The sequence below is a fragment of the Triturus cristatus genome, chromosome 2_2 (genome assembly GCF_964204655.1).
Source record: "Triturus cristatus chromosome 2_2, aTriCri1.1, whole genome shotgun sequence".
Lineage (NCBI taxonomy): Eukaryota > Metazoa > Chordata > Amphibia > Caudata > Salamandridae > Triturus > Triturus cristatus.
Window position 1 is genome coordinate 1219317795 of NC_140582.1, and position 21801 is coordinate 1219339595.

The 21801-nt window shown below is 46.7% G+C and overlaps 1 protein-coding gene across 3 annotated transcripts in view; it reads right to left on the reverse strand.

Annotated features, from left to right (window-relative positions):
• Positions 1-21801, reverse strand: part of LOC146863427 (uncharacterized) — a 262248-nt gene that overhangs the window by 98860 nt on the left and 141587 nt on the right. The window lies entirely within an intron of this gene.

Consider the following 21801-nt stretch of genomic DNA (forward strand, 5'->3'; position numbering starts at 1 on the left):
TAGGACTCTGCACCCGATTGTCACATTTAATTTATTTTGAGTCCCTAGTAAAGTGGTATGCCATATGGCAAATTAAATGGTACTAGTGGGTCTTCAGAACTTTTTGTGCCATCCATTTAGTAGCCTTTCCATACATGTCCCATGCCTGCCATTGCAGCCTGTGTGCAGTATAAACAATTGCCAATTCGACTTGGCAAAAAAAAAACCTTTGACTAGCCTTAAACTCCCTTTTAAATACATATAAGACACCCATAGGGCACGCCCTAAATAGCCCATATGGCAGGGTGCATTGTTTTTAAAAAGCTGGGCATGAACTTTTACGTCTTACATGTTCTGGTAGTGGGAGAACTCACAAATTCACTTTTCACCACTGTGAGGCCTGCCTTTCCCATAGGATAACATTTGGTTACCCGATCATATTTAATAAGTGATAGCTTTCATTTGGGAGGTAGGAGTATCATGTTTGGTGTCAAAGAAATTGAAATGTAATATCCTCTTTAAGGTAAAGTTGGATTTTAATTCCTTAAAATTTCTAAAATTGTGTTTGGGGGTTGGCAGGAAAGGCCATCTCTGGCAAGATGGGGGCATGGAGGAGGAGAGCACTCTCTCACTTGTAATTCAAAGACCCTGTCCCAGCACACACACAAATAATTTCATACTAGCCTTTTGTGACTCCAGACCCAGTGGAGCCTGGGAAGGGAGACAGGAAATTCCAGACACATCTGTGGGGCTCAAACCCAGAAGCTTCTCCCAATTCAAAGCTGGCATCAGATATAGACATAGGACCCTCAGACCCACTCTTCAGATCACTTTTGGACCTGCAGAAAGGCTCGGAGGACTGCTGTACAGCCTTTGACCTGCTGTGTACTTCAGAAGACTGCCCTGCTGCAGCAAGAGACTGTCTTGCTACTTGAAGCCTGCTTTTCTGCTTGCACCCAGAGTGTTGTCAAGGGTTAGTGATGCTTTCCTGATCAGAACCGCAGGGACATAAAAGGGTCCAAACATCTTGAACCCACACCTGGACCAAGCCTGAGTGAGTCCTGGCCCTGCGAGTGGTGCCTCTCCAATCCTGTACCCTTGGAAGTGATGCTCAAGTTGCCCAGATAGCCCAAACTCAAAACTTGAGACTTAGAAAATGTTCTGCAAATTGTGCTCTGAGAACCAAGAGGGGACCTACTTTCTTGTCAATCCGCTCAACGTGCATCACCAGCGGGCCTGACCCATCAGCAGGTCCTGCTACATTCTCCAAAACATTAAGTCCTGTTTAGAAGAAAATCTTAGGTATGATATCCAGCCTCCTGGAGCCCTCGTTGCTTTCTGTTTTTTCCAAAATTCTGGAAAAACACATCAATTTATAGCTGTCCCATTTTGTGGAAAACAAACATTTTTACACCCCTCTCAATCAGGTTTCAGAGCCGGCTTTTCGACTGAAACTACTCTTCTTGGAGTTACAGAAATGATGCGGCACCGTTTGAACACTGGGGATACGGTGGCCCTCATATTGTTATTGAAAGCTTTGCAATCTCTGGGCGTTGTTGGATCAGCTCTCAACTGGCTGGGCTCTTTTGTTACCGACCGCACAATTAAAGGTTTTATCTTCTACGGCTAGTTCCAAAACTCACTTGTCTCCTTATGGGGTACCCCAGTGCTCTATCCGTAGCCAGCAACGGTTTAATGTTTACGTTAGACCTCTAGCAGAGATTACAGAAGAGGCTGGGTTGTCCCCGTTTTCCTACGCGGACGACACCCAGATTATCTTTTCTCTCTCTGCTGAAAGGGTGGCCACGTCCTCTGCTCTCCAGTCTGGGCTGAGGAAAATTGCAACTTGGATGCAAACTAATTTTCTCAAGCTTAATGGAGAAAAACCGGTGGTTCTGATTCTAGGAAAAAATAAAGATCTTTGGGGTCCCCGACATTGGCCTGTGGAAATGGGTGTTCTGCCCCAGCCCACCCACCAAGTCCGCAATCTAGGCTTTATTATTGATGACCAGTTATCAGTGAGGCAACAAGCCGGGAAGGTGGCCGCCACCTGCTTCACCATCCTGAAATGGCTTAAGAAAATAATCTGGATGTTGCCTTGTTCTACCCAGAGAACCGTAGTCCAGGCTCTTGTGACCTCTAGACTGGATTACAGCAACATTCTGTATCTGGGGGTTAATAAGAATGTGATACATAAACTTCAAGTGGTTCAGAATGCTGCTGCCAGATTGCTCTGCCAGGTTCCTAGAGTTGCCTCCATCGTTGGCTTTCTGCGTGATCTCCATTGGCTCAGGCTAGAGAACCGGATTTGGCACAGCTCCTCAGTACCTGCAAGCCTTGCGCTCACGCTCTCTTCGGTCGACTACTCAGGCAAAATATTCGGTTCCCAGGATCAGACTGTCACGGATGGGCGGCCGATCTTTTGCTTGGCAAGGCCCTTCTTTGTGGAATTCTTTTCCCATGCCACTTCACAACGAAACTATTTGCGGGAACTTCCGCAAATGTTAGAAAATTATTGATTGAACAGCCAAGTTTATTTTCTTTTACTCTTCTCAGGCTGGCGCCGGGAAACCCTGTTGGGTAGCTGAGCGCCTTACAAAATTAATTAACATAACACAGCCTGCAGGCTCGTCCCACTGGAGATTTTTGATTTCCAAAAATAGAGACCAAGTCTGAATGTACACATTTTCACCACGCCTTTGTCCAGTGGCTCCCCGACACCTCTTCATCGTACATGGCAGGCTGCCTTGCCACGACTTTGCCCCAGTCTCACGTGACTAGATGTCCGTGATTGGCACTTTGATCTTTCAGGCGTTAGATTTAACTAATAATGCATAACTCTGGTTCTACCGCTTGGAGTTTTGTAGTTTTGGTGTCAAATTATTTATTAGATTTTACTCTATTTTTCTAAATTGGTGTGGGATTTTTTTGGGCTTGTGTTTTCACTTTATTACTGTTAGAGGCAATGTGTAAAGTATTTATGCAGCACTCAAAGGTAAATCGGACTGCTTTTGTTCCAAGCTACCAAAGGGTTAAGCAAAGGGTAATTTAGTGACTTATTTTGGTACACCCTGTCAAGGGTTATGGCTTTTGCAACTTAAATTCTCACATCTGCCCTTTGGTCTGATTGGCATATTATCGCCAGCCCGAACTGCCAAGCCATGCCTTCCCTGGACCGGAAACAAGCTTCCTAGGACCAGTTTCCGGTCCAGGGAAGGCATGGCTTGGCAGTTCGGGCTGGACTGTTCCTATGAGGCACAGGGTCAGACTGATTTGCATATGGCCATGTCTGAACTGGGGTGGCAGAGTGGGCTAAATAACGGTGATGGATCAAACCCAAATCTGTTGACTGGGTGTGAGTGTTTGATTGATTCTGATGCTCCGTCCATCACCACCCCCTTTTGTACCGCTTTGTTTGCCATAAGTTGGCAGGGTATGCTCAGACGTGAGTCCCTTGCTCACTTTGCCACTGGATTCAAGCAAGCCTGGCTGAAGACGGCTGAAATGCCAGAAACCGGTCCTAGGAAGCTTGTTTCCGGTCCAGGGAAGGCATGGCTTGGCAGTTCGGGCTGGACTGTTCCCATGAGGCACAGGGTCAGACTGATTTGCATATGGCCATGTCTGAACTGGGGTGGCAGAGTGGGCTAAATAACGGTGATGGATCAAACCCAAATCTGTTGACTGGGTGCGAGTGTTTGATTGATTCTGATGCTCCGTCCATCACCACCCCCTTTTGTACTGGTGGGCCTGCGGCATTAATTCCGTCACCCATTTTAGTATCCCTGTAAAACATGTTTAAGGCCTGCCATTGCACCATGTGTGTGCAGCCTTAAACTGCCATTCTCACCTGGCAAATTTAAACCTTTTGCCAGGCCTAACCCTTCTTTTTAATGCATATAAGTCACCCCAGAGGGCAGGGTGTAGTTGGACATGTACTTTTACATGTCCTAGCAGTGAAAAGCTCTTACATTTTTTTCACTACTGCTAGCCCTGCCTCTCCCATAGGATAACATTGGGTTAACTTATTAAATATAATGAGTTATAACTTTCAATTAGGAGCCGGCAGGAATACAGAGTTTGGCTTCTAAAGAATTAAAAACCCTCTTAAATGGTAAAGTCGGATTTTAAGTCACAATTCTGAAAATGGCACTTTTAGAACGTTGATATTTTCTTGGCTCAACCATTTGATGCCTACTGCCTGTATCCTGGGTCACATTACTGGATGCAGCTGGCAGTTGGTCTTTGTGTATTTCCTTTGTGTATTGCTCCCAGACAGTGTGACATAGGGGAATAGGTGTTGGCAGAATGGTGCATCTCTGACTTGAGGAGGAGGCGTTGTCACCTACCACATGTGCACATTACATAGGCTCTGCCCAGCACACTCAAAGGGTTTTGATACTAGTTTTTTTTTTTACACAAGACAAATTGGGGCCAGGACAGGGAGGCAGGAAATTCCAAACTCCTCTGGGGTTGGAAACCTCCAGACCCTTCCAATATTTTAAGGCAGCCAGTTAGCTGGCCAACTTATCAAAGCCTCATGGACAGAAAAGGCTCCAATCCTCCTGAAACCAGCACATGGACTCTACTTGCTGTCAGTCTTGGCTTCCAACTGGTGCCACCCCAGTCCTGCACCCTTGCAAGTGGGTCTGACGGAGCTCTGCCAGCCCATCTGTGGTCCTGTAATTGGAACCAACTCATCTCCTTACAGCTGCTTTGGAACTGCTGCTGTGCGAAGCATCCCCGATACACAAACTTATATCGCTGCACACAGCTTCCTCAGATCTACCCCTGCACAACACATCCTCACCACAGACCTTCGAAATACAAACACCTCATCGATGACGACGCAGGACTCCACATCGCAGCACAGCAGCTTTTTGGGACCCCCGATGCATGGTGCATCTTCAACGCAGAATTTTGCACCAAAGCTAATCGTCAACTATGATACAGGACTCTGCATCGCAGCCTCGCAACTTCCTCTGAACCATTGCTGCTCGACACGGGTTCTCGCAAAGCTCCGCAAACCATGACTTACGATGCTTTGTTCAGTGTGCCTAACTTGGTCCCTGTATTCGGCACGTGCTTGATCGTGGTTGGCCTGAACTTGTGACGTTGTCACGGTCTGGCGTGACCAGATAACCAGAGTTGGTGCTTTGTGCTTCTGGCACTATTTTCATCTAAATCTTTAAAATTGGATTTCTTTTGCTCTAATGATTGGATTTTTGTTGTTTTGATCACAAACAATTTATTGAATTTGGGTGTGGGATTTTTTTTCTTGTGTTGCGTTTTCACTTTATTACTGTTTGAAGTGCTGCATAAATACTTTACACAGTGCCTCTAAGTTAAGCCTGACTGCTTTTGTGCCAAGTTACGAGAGGGTTAAGGACAGGTTATTCTGGCCTTTAGTTGTGACTTCACCCATACAGGTATTGTGGTTGCTGCTTGGGAAGAGTTTTAACTCCCTCAATCAGTAACCTAATTTCCAACAACCTGCAGGATCGGACCGGCAAAATGCGCTTCCTGTGGGACCTGCTCCTAAGGCACTAGTGCTTCCTGGATGTGTGCAATGAAGCCCACATCACAGCCTGGCAGATAACAAGAGCAGGCACTCTGCTTACCAATGTAGTAGCAGCAGCTATGGCTCTGGTGGAGTCCTTCCAGAGGCTGCTTCTTGACCAGTGCGTAACAGATCGTAAATCAGAGGACTATCCACTCAGACAGGGTCCATGTAGGAAGCTGGCCTTTATATGATATACCAAAAAGAGGTAGATCATGCAAAGAGTCCAAGTAATCCCTTACTAGTCGACAGGTGCGTTCTCTAGCAACCCCAAGGTGCTCTTCTAGGGGGGGTAGTGTGTCGAGCAGCCTTAGGCTTATCAGAGAGGAGTGTTAGACATCGGCAAATTCTCACAATAGTCAATAAATGATACACAACTCAATAGGGAGATCCATACTAATTTATCAAAATAACCCGTAAGTACGTTTTGCTCAAGAAATACTTTTACATTTAAAAAGTCAACACTTTGGGTATTTTTCAGAAGCTGCAGGGGTATCCTATCGGAGGAAACACAAGTACGGCATTCAGATAGAGTACAACAACTAATAAAACCAATCTCCTGGACTTATTTATATAGCGAGACATTCATCCCTTTGGGATATCATGGCACTGAGGTAGGAGACAGTGATGCGTGGGGCCGGTGTTGATTTCATATGTGGCAGCAATCTTTAGGGAAAAGGTGTGTTTTGAGTTTCTTCCCGAAAGTAGTGTAGTCTTCGATCAGCCTAAGTTCTATTGGAAGCCCATTCAGTGCAGTGCTGCAAAATACGAAAAGGTACGTCCCACTGCCCTGGTCTTTTTAATCCTTTTGGGTTTCGGCTAGCGCTTGCTGATGTGACCGTAGGCATCTGGGAGGGATGTAAAATCGGATTTTATTCTGAAGAATCTTAGGGCCAGTGTGATGGAGTGCCTTGTGAGTATGCCCCAAGAGCTTAAATCGTGCTCTTTGATGCATGGGCAGCCAGTGAAGTTGTCTCAGGCAGTCGGTTGCTGAGCTGTATTTGCACTTGTTGCACACCAGTTTGGCCGCAGCGTTTTGCACTACCTGCAGGAGTTTAAAGAGGTAGTCTGGCATGCCCTTAAGGGGAGTATAAGGGCAAGGTCCAAGGCAGCATCAAATGTTCACACCGGGCGCCACTAGGGCGGCCGGGTGCAGGGCTGTAATACAGCGTTGGGTGCCCAATGTTAGTCTATAGGTATCTGTCTTCCCATAAAGAGGCTGCAGGCTTGGACTGGAATGCCAGTCAGGATGGCCCACGATACACCAACGGGGGGGCTCAGGCCTCACGCTGGCACAGTTGGCACACTTCAACTCGGGCTTGGACGAACAGATGCAGTGTTGTCCTTCGGCATCTGTTTTTTGCGGTCTCCGAGTCATCTCAGGGCTCTTTGCGTGCCTACAGGATGCAGGGAAGCAGCTCCACTGGAGTTCTTGGTTCCTGCGTGAAGTGCTGGCAGGTCTCCCAGTCTTCGGAGCCACAGCAGCTGCAGGACAAGTAGTCAATTTGGTGCAATCGTTGAAGTCAGCAGGCAGGCCGGCAGGTTTGTCGTCAAGTTGGTTGATGGGTCTTCTGTTCTTACTCTTTGCGACTCTTCACATCGGGTCTTCTTTCAGGTCAGCAGAATCTGTTCTTCTGGTGCCAGGGGCACCCCTAAATACTGAATTTAAAGGCATCAGGGGAGTGTAGGGCCGGAGCCAATGGGCTACTGACCTCTGGGGACACTACACCCCTATATGATTACTTCTTGTGGGACGTGGGCATAACCCTGTCCCAGAGTTCCTCAGTTTGCCATCACCAAGATGACCAACTTCGAGAGTCATCCCCACATGGGGTTAGGCCACCTTAGGGGTGGTACTAGCCTGGGGTGACACGCCTACCTTACTAGGCAATTTTCCCACCTTTCCAGGTGCCAAAAGGATCTGCACAGAGGGGGTTGGCTTCCTATCTTGTGAGGGGAGCCAGATTTGCATTATAAAGGCGGGGCTTCTTTTAAGCACCCAGCCTGGAGTGCTAATCAGAAGGTTGTCCAGTGGGAGTGGATGTGAACACCCTTCTCCTGAGCAGGCTTTGTTTCTGACCTCCTGGGAGCAAAGGCTTTCACCCTTGAGGGTCCGACACTTGTGTCTGGTGGAACGCTGGCAGAAACCAATCAGCCAACACACCAGTTGCTGTTATGTTTCCAGGGGGCACTTCGATGGTGCCCTCTGGGTGTATGTATTAATAAATCCAACATTGGGATCAGTGTGGGTTAATTACTACAAGATGAATGATACCAAAAATCCCTATTTTTCAGTGAAACCATCATTTGGCTGGGGAACTCGTTTTCACCAGTGTCCAGCACATGTTTTAAAATGGCTTCCCTGTTCACTTGTAGTGGCAGTAATGGAACTGACCAGCACAGGGACATATCTGCTCATGCAAGCATGCACTCACATGTAATATACGGCACCCTGCTTTAGGGCGGTCAGGCCTGCTGTAGGGGTGACTTACAAGTACTGCATGCAATGTTAGGGGACATGGCACACAGGGACATGTCATGTTGTGTTTTTATTTTTGTCTGCACCAAAACAGGCAGCCTGCAATGGCAGTCATGCATGTGTTTGGTGATGGATCCCTTAGGGACTTTCTTTAACTTCACGGGTTATAGGTACCATGGGTAACATTTACTAGGGACTTTGAGAGGATGATAAAGGTATGGCCAATTAGGATAAACAATTGTACAGTTTTGGGAAAGAGATCTGGCACTGGGGACCTAGTTAACAGGAACCCAGTGCACTTACAGTCAAAATCGCATCAAATACCAGACAAAAAGTGGCGGTCACTATGTCAAAGAGGAGCACTTTTGTACACTCCACATCTGCACCGTCTTACTTTCTTCACCCTGGGAGACTCCACAAAAAGCTGACCCAATGGTCCTTGGTGTGACCAATGAAAAAGCTTAAAGCCCTCTTTGGGTCCAGTCAATGGAGCAGCTCCTTCTCTTTTTTCGTGTGAGGAGGGGCAAGGTATGGTGGTAGGGTGATGGATTTCCCAATGTTGACTTGAGTCACAACTTTAGGCAAGGAGTTAGCCAAAGTTATCTGCACCAATCTGCTGGAGTAAAAAGTGGTGTGGGGTGGAGCTTGAAGCTCATTCACGCAACAAGCGGAAGTGATCACAATGAGTAAGACGGCGTTAGGAGTCGGAAGACCCAACGTGCAGGTGTGCATCGGCTTAAATGGAGTACACATGAGAAATATAAAGACCAAGTTAAGTTTCCACTGCAGCATCACAAACAGGTTGGGAGGGGGCGTCTGTGTCACACTTAAAATAAAATGTATCAAAATTCATGATTTAAACAACCGCATTCAGCCCCGCAAATGCAAACAAGCATTGGCATAGCCAATAGGTCTCACCTTTGGGACCGTAGAAGTGTTTACCCATGCAACAGTTGATGCTGTTGCACCAAAGATATTGTGCTGCATAACTAAATACTTGTTAGGTCTCAAAGGCGAGACCTATTGGCTATGCCAATGAATGTCTTTAAGGTTGCTTCATATTTGCAGAGCAAAAACCAGCCAACGCGTTTCGTCCATAAACAAATGGACTTCAAGGCAGAAAAGAAGTTGAGAAATATATTGTGTAATCCACTCGTGCAGCAAGTTAGTTTCACCAGTCGATCCAGGTACAAGTCTTCCTAGAACATTCCATCAAAATGTTTAGAATTAATGACATTTCCTACATCCCTTCGGCTAAAGTCCATGCGTCACATATGTTTCAAACGGATGCAAGAATTCGGGCAGGTCAGCCCATCATCGAACACTACAATTGGGGTCAAGTAGGAAACGGAGAAACGCCCCTCTCGACCGCGGTGGCACAAGACTAACCGCCAGAATATAATGCAGCAACTTCATAACCGCCACAACACAGGCACGCCCCTGCCACCCTGACCACCACAATGTCTGTCTTTCTGACTAAGCGCTATAATAATACATACAATGCATGCATGTGATATAGAATTGCATTTTGAGGTCCAATCTCTGGAAGACCTAGTGCATGTTTCTGGTACATAGAGCATGTGTATAGCACCACAGAGTGGTCACATCGCTTATATACACCGAAGTCATACATATGTACTTCAGATCTATTCCATAGGTCCTACTATATATGCACAGATATAAACAGTGAAAATAAAAGTAAAGGCAACAATCTTTGATAAAATATTATATGTGATGGAACACTCCCAAAATGACTTGTAGGGCCCTTGTCTCAGACTTGCGTTATAATTGTGGTTACACTGATGAATTGGTCTTGCAAGCCTCGTGAAACAAACAGAATTGCCTCTAGGCGCTTTGGGTAATGTTCAGAAAATGTATTCTTTAACTCTCAGCAAGAAATTCGAAAAAACATGCCATCCAAACTGCCATGAATCAAATCTGAAAAATAAGAAACTTCAAATTCTGCTCTTGCGACACCTGCCCCCCCCCCCCACCCCCCACCCTTGCAGGCCTTGGGTGCCTTTAAATACCCTTGCCTTTCTTTCCGTTTACCCACTGCTCGGTTGCCCCTTCACTATGTTTGATCCAGGGGCGCAACTAGAGGCAAATTTCCGGGGGGGGGGGGGGGGGGGGGGGCGCGGGGGGCTAAGAAAAAATTTGGAGGGGGCTGACTCTTCCAGTAGAGTGGAGATGCAGGGGCTCTAGAAGGGGTGAAAGGAAAAACAAAGCTTCACTTACAAGCAAATGGTCTTTTAAAGACCTGTGAAGTGCTCGGGCGCGGCTGTGTGTGTGCCCGGGAAGCGGTCTCAGCCTGGCTGCCACACACGATGGGGGGGGGGCGTCTTGAAGCCGTTTGATCCCAATGGGCATTGCACGCCTGGTTTGATCCGTTGCAAACTGCTCACCGTAAAGCGTCGAGAAGCCTTCCGGGCGGGGGGCAGAATTACAGAATAAAACTATGCTGGCAGGGAGGGTGTGTGTTCAGTGCCAGCTGGGGGCATTCAAGCCAAGCCCTCGCCGTCTGTGCCAGCTTCTACAACTACTTGCCAGAAAGGCACAATCCCACCTTGGCAGGGGTCATGAGAGCAGAGACGGTGGCCCCATTCAACGATCGGTCTTTCTGCTCCAGACAGTGCCAAGAAGGTGTTTTGTTAAAATAGGTTTGCGGTCTGTGCAGCAAAGTGAATAAACATATAGAATGCATGGGAAGAGACATGCACTGGCGGAAAAGAGGGGGGGGGGGGGAGAAAAGATTTATAATGCTCAAAAGCAAACATAACTCCCTCTGGGCGCTTCTGTGCTCAACAGAATAATTTGTGATTTACCTAGAACTACAACAGGGGTAGGCGGATTGTTTCCACGAGTGCATATTCTGGCAGACCAGGGAGCAAAAGCAACCGGAGAGAAGCTGCTCTGCCCAACATCACACGGTGCTGACAGTTGGGGAAGCCGGGATTAAAAGTCAAGTTTCCTAGTTCCAATGCATGGAATGTAGGCGGCACATCACTTATCTAGAAGTCTCATAAAGAGCAAAGCTGTTTTCGTTAAACAGTGGTAAAACAGCAAGACCTAAAACAATGAGCTGTCTGCTTGTGTGTCCCCTCTGTCCTAAATCACATTTGCTGCTGTTGAAGTAGGAACTGCTTGGGGCGTGAGCACCTCATTTGACGCCGTTGCCCAGCAGATTAAAGAGAATTTGGCTGTAAAGTATTGAGTGTCGGATTTTCGGTTGCAGCTGAGAAGATGACATTTGACTGAGTCTATGTAGAGGAACTCCATCTCCCAACATGCAACTGAAAAGCACATGAAAGACAGATGAAACCCGGATTGGTTGCCAAAGCGATACCGAAAAGAGAAAGTGCACAACTGATATCGGTGAATAGTAAGTGCTTGCGAGTTATCTACCACGACCGTGACCCACTGCCAGATAGCGATATGCAAAAATGCAGACTCTGACCTCTGAAATACTGAATCCCTGCCGTGTTGGCAAAATTAATTATATAGTGTGTCCGGCGTTTCAAAGCGCTAAATTTATAAAGAAATGATATTAATGATCAAAAAGAGCTGATGATGCGTGTTATTTCCACATGCCCCAAGGCTTTCGCTGACCCAAGTCTTTGCTAAAACGTTTCCTTCGTTGCGGAGCTTGAAATATTCCATGCTACAAAAGTTATGCATTTAAAACGTGCTTCATTGTGCATGCCCGAACGTTAGGGAACGAGTGAAAAGAAAGACGGACTCTGCGTGATGCTGATCTTTGTACAGTGTTAGTCAACTGAGGAAAAAAGTTGAGAAAAACAGCGGTCAGGAAATGGGTTACAAGTACCGTGTGTGTTGGATGTTATATAGCATACATGCCAACATTTCAACTTCGATAAGAGGGAGAAATATGCGTGTGTGCAACGACCTGAATAACATGGAACGTGAAACGTGTCAGGCATAACACTAAATGGGTCGCAGGAGTAACTGGGAGAGATTTTTTTTGCCCTCTTCAAGAAATAACTTGTGCTTTATAGAAATAGGTCATACATACACCTGTAATTAGAATGTAGCATGCTCACTTCCAGGAAGAGAGTCATATGTATTAATTTCATAAACGTATAACAAGACAACATAGTGGGTGAAAAACAGTAGCGGATGGTGACATGAAATGAAATGAAAAATTATATTTATATAGCGCATAGACTACCCGGAGGCCTCGCAGCGCTTTAATTGATCACTGTGGCGGGCCGCAGGGTGAGACTAGCACGTTTTTGCAAACAGGTGGGTTTTCAAAGCTTTCCTAAAAGCCAGCCGGTTATTATTTTCTCTGAGGGCTAAGGGGAGGGAGTTCCAAAGTCTTGCAGCAGTATGGGAGAAGGAACGGCCGCCCCAACGTGCTTTGTTGATTTTAGAAGTGGTAACTAGGTGCAATGATCCCGAGCGAAGGGCTCTGGATGGAGCGTGGGGCACAACTAAGGAGGACAGGATGGCAGGGCCTGTTCGATGGAAAGATTTGTGCACAATGCACATAGCCTTAAACTGTGCTCTAGCAGCCATCGGGAGCCAGTGCAATTCTTTTAGAGCTTTCTTGGCTGACTGCCAGCGGGGGATGTTGAATAATAATCGGGCGGCGCAGTTTTGCGTGACTTGGAGCCTGTTGGTCACTGAAGCCGGGGCACCCAGATATAGCGCGTTTCCATAGTCCAGGCGGGAGAGTATCAGGGCCTGGACCATGATTCTCCTCGCCTGGAAAGGAAGCAGAGGGAGTACTTTGCGGAGCATTTTCATTAGGCCGACACACGTGGAGGCAGTTTTGGTAGCCTGCACCGAGAAGTCCAGCGCTTTATCGAGCCAGATTCCCAGACTCTTTATCTGCGGTTTGGGAGGGGGGGGGGGGGGGAGCACCAAGGCAGGTGGGCCAAATTGATGTCAAAATGGTCGGAGAAGGGTTACCCAATAGCATAATCTCTGTCTTCTCCCCGCTAAGTTTGAGACAGGACGATTGCATCCACTTAGCAACGGCCTCTAGACAGAGGCCCAGGGTGTTGGACGGCTCCTCAGTGTGGTCCAGAGAGACCACCAACTGGGTGTCGTCCGCGTAGGTGACAATACGCACGCTAAAGGGCTGGACTATCTCCGCTAGAGGTCGCATATAGACATTAAAAAGTGTGGGGCTCAGGGAGGAGCCCTGAGGAACCCCACATCTAAGTGGTTGCTTAGGGGAGACTGCTTTGCCCTCAAACACCTGGAAGAAGCGCTCGTCCAGGAAGGAGGTCAGCCACTCCAGGGCCGCGCCCAACACGCCCATGCCTTTCAGACGGTGTAGCAGTGTGGCATGGTTGACAGTGTCGAACGCGGCACTGAGGTCGAGTAGTATGATGGCTGCTTTTCCTCCCCGGTCCAGCACCAATCTAGTTTCTTCCGTCACTGCTAGGAGAGCAGTTTCAGTTCCATGCTGCGGGCGGAAAACCGTCTGAGAGGCCCATAGCAGACTATTTGATTCTAAGTAGTCCACTAAGATATTATTGATGTGCCTTTCAAGCAGTTTGCTCATCCAGGGAAGTAGGGAAATGGGGCGGAAATTGGCCAAGTTGTTCTGGTCCAAGGTGGGTTTTTTCAAAAGGGCCCTAACCATCGCACATTTCCATGGTGCTGGGACGGAGTTAGAGGAGATGGAAGCATTAAGGACATCCAGAATGACAGGGCGGATGATGTCCATCACCTTATTGAGAGTTTGCGGGGGTGCTGGGTCATTGGGGGATCCCGAGATGACTTTAAGAAGCATTCTGTCTAAAGTGTCGGAATCTAGGAGGGGGAATTCATCCAGTGAGCTGGGGGCTAAGAAGTCAGAATCTGTAGTGGTGGTGTGGTCCATGTCACCACTGCCAGTAGAAAATGAAGAATAGATGGCCTGGATCTTCTGGGAGAAGAAAGTGGCTAAATTATTGCAACGGGTTTGTGCGCCGTCAGGTGACAGACGCTCGGGGGGAGGGGAAGAAATTAAAGATTTGGCTATTTTAAAAATTTCTTTGGGGGGGAGTTTGCAGCTAGATTGATTTTGGCTTCATAAAAATGGGCTTGCGCAGATTTTATTTGATTTTTATAGAGCTTTATTGCGGCTCTATACTCAACTTGCTTTGATTGTGAGTAATCTGGTCTCCAGGCTCTCTCTAGTTTGGGGCAAGATTGCTTCATAGTCCGGAGAGTCGGGGAGTACCAGGGGGCCACTTTGGCTCTGTTTATTAAGTGCAAAGATTCCTCTGGTAGGACTAGGTCAAGGGAACTGGAGATCCAGTTATCAAAATTGACAATGGCTGTATTGGGATTGGTCACATTTGGGGGTAGGTGTTCTATAAGAGCCAGTTTCCACTTAGAAAGTGGGAGGGAGGCCCATTTTCTTCCCCGCTGCTTATTGTGATTTTGTGAGATGGGGGGGGAGCAAGTGGACCATGTAAAAGGTACTAAAAAATGATCGGTCCAGGATAGTGGTACTGGAGCCTCGACGGTTAAGCTATCTAGATTGCTGTAGATGTGATCTAGGAGATGTCCCTTAACATGCGTTGATTGAAAGCCTTTCTGAGCCAGGTCAATGGACTGAAAGTTTGTTCGAAGACTATTGGCTGTTGAATCAAGTGGCTCATCTAGGTGTAAATTAAGATCGCCCAGCAGGGTGAAATTTGCCGAGGGGGGCACTAGGTTGGCAGCTAAATCTGTCATGTTAGTGATAAAGTTGTTGAGGGTGCCAGGTGGTCGATAGACTAGGATACCGGAGAAAGTAGTGGATGGGGAGAACTCAAGAGTGAAATGTAGGTTCTCACAGGCTGGCATGGGGGAGGGAGTGATGCGGCATCTAAAGTTGTCCCTATAGATAATAGCCAGCCCTCCACCTCTGCCAGTCTTGCGATCCAAATGTTTAATAGTATAGCCTTGAAAGTGGTGAGGCGTAAAACAATTGTCATACTTCATTGTGGCGAGCGTGCGAGCCTGAACCACTTACGGGGGTTTCGTGGGGGTTCTTCCCCCGTGAAAATTTTGAAAAAAGAGTGGGCAAATGGTGCATTTTCAAGCAACTTGTGAACTCGCTTATGCAGAAATACATGGGGGATGGGTGCATACCCTCAAATAAGCAAACATGCAAGGGGGCCTGTATCATCTGGAGAGGGGCTTATGTAATTGTCATCATCACTGCAGTGATTTAAACACACACCTAGACACTAGCAAGGCACACATGCATCCAGGCAATGCAAACAGTCAAGCACTGGTTTCTGCTCCCCCGCCTCCACTAACCACAAAGGGAACCCCCACATAATCTCAATAATACACAAGGTGACAAGGCCACTGAAAATTGAAGCTCTTTTCATTATCACCACCATTAGCAAATTGTAATAATGAGAATATATTCTATTATTTGCCACAGTCTGATTTATACTTCATCAGTACTTTCGTTTCGATCCCTTTATTGTGTTGTAAATCGTTTTGCACCCATCTTGCAGAGGATATAGTTCATGCTCCGCAAAATCTCAAATATGTAAAGACAAATCTCGCACCTCTCCCCTCCTTCCACACTGCACACGGTCTGCACGCGAGCTTCGTACATATATGCCATAGTGTTTACGTCTCTTATCCAACTGTCACCTTTCAACAGTCCACATAGTCTTTCATGATGCCATCTAAACGCAATGTGGGTACCCTGTCCACTACTTGTTGTTATAGAATGGGTAGCTGTCCCAAAGCACTCCTCCCAGTTTTCAGTCATTTAATAACTGCCCCTGCTGGCTAGAGGAGCGGCCACACAGTGCACACGGCGGTTAAGAAACGAACAACCGGGAGTCACGGGAGTGAGGGGCCATATTTATCCGAACACATTGTGCAAGTTGTAAACTGACTTATAGTATGTCTACTCTGAACAGAATGGCGTCAAGTTTGTGTGATGTCTATTCGTGCCGCTGCAGCCATAACCTATCGCTCAAGACCCCTCCAGATGACCAGTAAACTGCAATGTGTCTGTATATGAGGATGAGGCATAGGGGAAGCACACACTGTGATGTCATCAAGAAATCATCCACTGGGCGCGTTCTCCACATCTCGCCTACACAAAATTACCCCCGGAGCTCGATGTTTACATACAGGGGTCGGGGGGATATTACCCAATAAACAGTATTCTGAACTCACATGTATGAAAGTGCTTTCATATTCTATAATGAAGAAAAAGAAGTTAGAGTGAAATAAAGTATTTACCCAAGAACAATTTTAGCGGGGAAGCCACAATTTACAAATCAGCCACTAAATAGGTGTCTTCACTTATATTAATGCTTTGTTTTTACTTTGTTGGTCATTTTTCATATAGCAGACATGACCTGAAGGTACTGGAGTGCTTTACATGAGCACCAATTACATTACACAATGTCACCACTCGTTGTTTATAGGTAGATTAAGTTATTTGCCCAAAATCACAGGATGATGAGCCAACTCCAGGACTTGAACCTGGTTTTGCAGTTCTAAGTCTGCAACTCTGGCCCCAACACCACATCATGAGTATAGGGAAAATAAGTATTTCATTTTTGGCGCTAACAAAAACAGAGTTTTAGACTCTGTTTTTAGGGGCACCAATAATATGTAAAACTGCCAAAAATGTGGATTCCTGTCACATGCTCCTATATCCCTCTCCAAAAATTAAGGCCAAAGCATTAAGCTTTGGTGTCTGAGTTAGTTCTTGGAGAGGGAGATTAAAGTGTGCGTGAACGAAGACTGGCATCAACATTTTAATGTTGGTAGCTTTACAAAGTGTTCAACCAAAAACAGAGTTAAAAAAAAAAAAAAATTCTCCCAGGCTATTTCTCGGTTTCACTAAATGTTTATTTTTCTTACGTTTATTTAACCTATGTCAGGAGCACGCTATAGCAGGCAGAGGGAACGTGACAATAATATCGTGCAGGAACAGGTTACCGGCATTGCAGTACTTCAAGCCTCACTCTCAGCCTCAGGAGAGATGCCTGCAGTGCTGAAGCCTGCCCAGAAATACTATTACGCAGGGCGGAGGACTCGGAGGCAGGAAAATACATTTGTTTCCTGAGTCCTGAACCCTGGGCCCGCCCAAACTCACTTCTAAACCAATAGCTTTTGGACGGGCTCAGGCTATATTCACAACTACGGGAGGTGGGGAGGAAAACAAAGGCTGGAGAGCTGACGTCATTTTGAGCTTTGACTTTAGCTCGACTTTTAAGTTATTTTAAGCAGCCGAAGCAGGTCATTCTGTGATTTGTGCTGCATCATGTGGAATCGGGTTTCTGGATGCTTAAATCGGGAGGCGGGAGACTAGCCTTCTTATCGGTAGTCTCCCGCCTGAATCGGGAGGGTTGGCATGTCTGGTTATATAGGGTGACCAGATATTCGAAACAAGCACTGGTAAAGCTAAAAGGTCTCGTTATGTCTTTTGGACCTGTGCAGCGGAGCTCAAGTTTATAGAAAAAAAATCTTCGAAGTTAGCACCGTGTCATTTTGTAGGCGCACGCACCATGCATGCGCGCGCCTACAAAAAGGCACGCTGTTTTTTCACATTTAATTATCATTCGGATAGGTAACTAAAAAGAAATTGTGCAATAGCGTTTCTTAAGCAGCTGATTGGGCTGAAGCAACACGAGGGAAGGTGGTGGGGGTAACACCAACAAAAGCAACGGAGAGTGGAGGGGCTGCATTGTGGGAACGCAATGGAGGGAAGCAACTGGGAAACAGAGCCACACGGGGTGCAGAAGTAGAGAACTCTGTACATAATGGAGACAGCTTAAACAAGCGGCCGTGAAAGTGATCGCGATCACGATCAAACATCAAAGCGGCCGTGTGGCCGCGAAAGTGAAAGTAAAAGTAATCGGTATAAAGCGCAGCGCGTGCGCTCGCGCACATGCACTGTAGCTCTAGGCTGGCCTGGTAGCACTTTTTGGAGCCCTCTCAAGAAGTCTCGCCAGACCAGCGCATACACTGGATCAGGAGAGACCTAAAAAGGGCATACAAAAAACCTTTAATAGTGCCTACTACAAGGCCTTGTTGGGCTTAAGACAAAACAAGCAATAAAACATCCAACAGTTTAGCTTTTAAAGGGCTCTTATCCGGACCTCAGAGTAGGCCACAAATGTGTCCCAGCACCAGGCGTAAATTGACTTCGTGGAAGGGCGTCTGGTGGCAAGGATGACACCAACTACTTTGGGTAGCAAATCAAATGCATTAAAAAGCTGCCAATTTTCATGCATGAAGACAGATTGGGCAGGTTCGGATGAGGGACCCTGCCCTGCTGCTGCAAGGAAGCATCCTTTACAAGTTGTAGGCTGATCGGACAGCAGATGCTCATGCCCAGAATTTCCTCCGGTATTCACAAAAGTGATGGTGGTACCACAATGTAAAGGCAATACCACACTCTGCTGGCCCAGCCTGAAGTCAATAGGATGACTTGGGCACAGTTGTTCTTAATCTTTTTTATAAGTTGTGGCAGGAGAGGCCGGAAAAGCATACATAAGCACAGTGTTGCATTCCAGCAGGTATGCAGCTTCTAGTGAAACTCCAATGCACAAAACTTTTGACACTGCACATTGATCAGTGGTGAAAGGATCTATCCAAGGCTCTCCTAACGGTTAAAAGATTCCCTGCGCCACCTTGGAATGTAGACCCCAATCGTGATCCGCCAGCCATCGCTAGCTGGGCTTGTCTGCCCTGGCATTCAAAGATCCCGCCAGGTGGTTCATGATCTGGAAAACATCAACTCTTCAAGCAACTCCAGAGATGCAGAGCTTCCTTGCACAAGACCAGGATGGCTGTTGCAGTTCCAAATGGCGGTGACGTGGTCCATGAAAACCTTCATTATCCTCTGTTTGATGGACAGCAGGAAGTCCTTCAACGCCAGATAAGTGGCCTGCATGTCCAACATATTGATACGCAGCCCGTTTTCTGCCAGAGACAAGAGTCCTCTGGTTTCCTCTTTCTCTAGATGACCTCCCCAACCCAGCAGTGATGTATCCGTCACCACCACCATGGGTAGGGAAGGGAGAGGGTCTGCCTCTGGTCCAACTGCGGTTGAGCAGCCACCACTGCATGTTGTGTGCAGTCCCCTTAGAAATTGAATTGCCATCTGACAGGTTTCCTTGGTGCTTGTCCCACTGAAATTTCAAGTTCCACTGCAGGGTTCGCATATGACACTGTCGCGATTCTTCAGCGTAGGTCAGGAAAGATGGGTTTCCCTGCACCTACAGTTAAGGCTCTTTTCCCCTGTGTGCATGTTACCAGGTCTATTGGCAAATGGCACACAGCGGACTACATGTCCCAGAATCCCCTGGGAAGGAATGCTGGTAGATGGATAAGGAGATGCCTGGATTTCTGCCCCTATAAAGCCCCTCCCCTTCCTGGGGTCGGGGCTTGACAATCTCTTGAGTTCGAGTAAGTGGATGGTATTCTCCACTGGATTTCTGGTTTTGATTTGTTGTTTCCTGCTGAAGCTCTTTCGACAAGGAAGGCAATTGCTTTCCGAGGCCCAGGCTTTCTATGAGGAGTTTTCCAGTTGGTTCACATGAAACTCTTTCCTCAAGCAAGGCAATTGCTTTCGGAGGCCCTGCTTTCTCTAAGGAGTGTTCCAGCTGGTTAAAATTAAATCACAGTTGCTGACATTTCTCCATTCCAAAGTGTTTGAAGGGTTGCTTTCAAGGTCAGAGGATTCTGTTTACCAACCCTGGAAACGCAAGGTATTTAGCCTCACTCAGTAAGGAAGTGCTGGAGTGCTCCTTCTGCTTTTTGAAACAGTTTAATTTTGTAATTATTTCCACGCTGGTCTTCTGTTTTGGAGCTTGTGCCTACAATCTACGCTGTGCTTGCAAACAGTGGTTTGGCGCGTAATTGCTCAGTGGTATTGAACTTGAGCTTGTGACTACTGCGTGCACAACTTTATTCCTTTGCTATTATGCTGTGCTATTAACAGCGTTCTTATGCTCGTTTATGGTGCTATTTATAGTCCTCTTAAGGCACCATTTACAGTGACTTTGTTTGTTGATTGAAATCATCCTTGGGTTCAGTGAGCTCATAAACTCCCTGGACTTCCAGTTCATCGACTCAGTGTATGGTCTCACTGGGATTGGATAGTCTCAGAACCTTCTCTGAGAGTATTGCTGCTCGTTATATTGTACGTATCTGACTATAGGAGCATCCTGTTGTGTGATATGAATGAATCCCTGAGTTATTTCTCATATCCCTCTCTGTTCTTTCATCTGCAGCTTATGTTTGTGGGGTGACTTCTGAAGTTATTCCGACCCATAGACCAGACTTAAGGTGTAAGAAGACTCCAGCACAGCAGTAGAGTTTATTATTTTATCCCTATTCGCCGGGGTGCTTCCTTACATAGTAGTGTATATCTACTCTGTGTGTGGATGTGCTCAGGGAAGTAGGGGGACTTCTCTACACTCCGTCGTCCCCGCTGGTGGTACTAAAGGTTAGTGGCATCACTTGTTTTGGCGCTGCTGACACATCCCGACAGACACCTGCTGTTGTGTACAAGAAGGAGGCTCTGGTTGCCCTGCTGGGGCCAATTTGTTGGACTAGCTGCTGCTGGGCAGGAGGAGACATGGAGCCCTGCGGCATGTAAAGCGGCACAATAGGAGTGGCGTCAGCAATGTGGCATAGTGGAGAGGTCAGGGCGTTCCGCCAAGGGGCGCCAGGACCAGTCTACCACCACAGGAGTGGGCCGTTTTCCCGGATGGCCGGAAACCCATTGAACAAAGCTGCAAATTTAGGCCCATACATATGTATGAAAAGCTGCTTCTTGGCTGGTGCTCTAAAATGGCTAAACGTATAAGCAGAGCACACACTTGCTGACTGAAGGTGACTAAGGCTGCATATGGAGGCTGGCACCTGTATATCAAGGCTGTATATTAAAATTATTTCGACTGCTGGTTAACGCATTAAAGAGCTTTCATGACAACAGTCTAATAGAATAAGAAAGCGGAAAGCAACTTCATTTTGATTTGAATCCAGTACAATCCAGCTCAATCTAATTAAAGGTTCCAGTAAAAAACAGTAAGACACAGCAAGCCTCAGGAAAACACAAGGGACTTCATTGGTGGTGGCTATTAGCAATAGTAGCTTTAACAAGACTCCTTTAAAAAAATAGACACAGCCACAGCATGCGCACACTTGCTGAACTACGAGCAACGCAGTCTCAGGAAATCGCAGCATTACATGCAAGACAAACAAAAATCGAGGAAGCCATGGTCAAACTGCCAGAGCGAATGACAGAGACGGAAGGCCGAGTCTCCAGCTTAGACGATAAAGTTTTATCCATGGAATTGGAAGTCAAGTAAATCTGGCAATATTAAGAACCTCTTGAAAGTAAAATAGAGGGCTTGGAAAATCATAATAGGCGCTCAAATCTTCATATAGTAGGTGTTCCTGAAGGAAGTGAAGGACCTCGTGCGAGACTGAGTTGAGTCCCTGATGAAGATTGCAATCCAAGAGTCAACAGGAGATCTAACTATTACGAGAGCTCATAAGGTCGCTGCTCAGCGCCCCATGAATGCGAAATACCATCGCACAATTTTAGTTCATTTTGCGGACTTCCGAGTTAGGGAGAATATTCTGTCCAAACCCATAGAAAAAAGACTTTCAATGCAAGAAGTACCTCAATTTATAATTTTTTGGAGATATGACAGCCGTATCAGCACAAAGGTGAAAAGACTGTCAGATGATTGGTACATTTAAAGGAAGAGGGCACAAGCGCCTATTGTGCAACAATCCAAAAGTGTTAGCAAAAAGCCAGTTTGAAGATGTTGGAAAG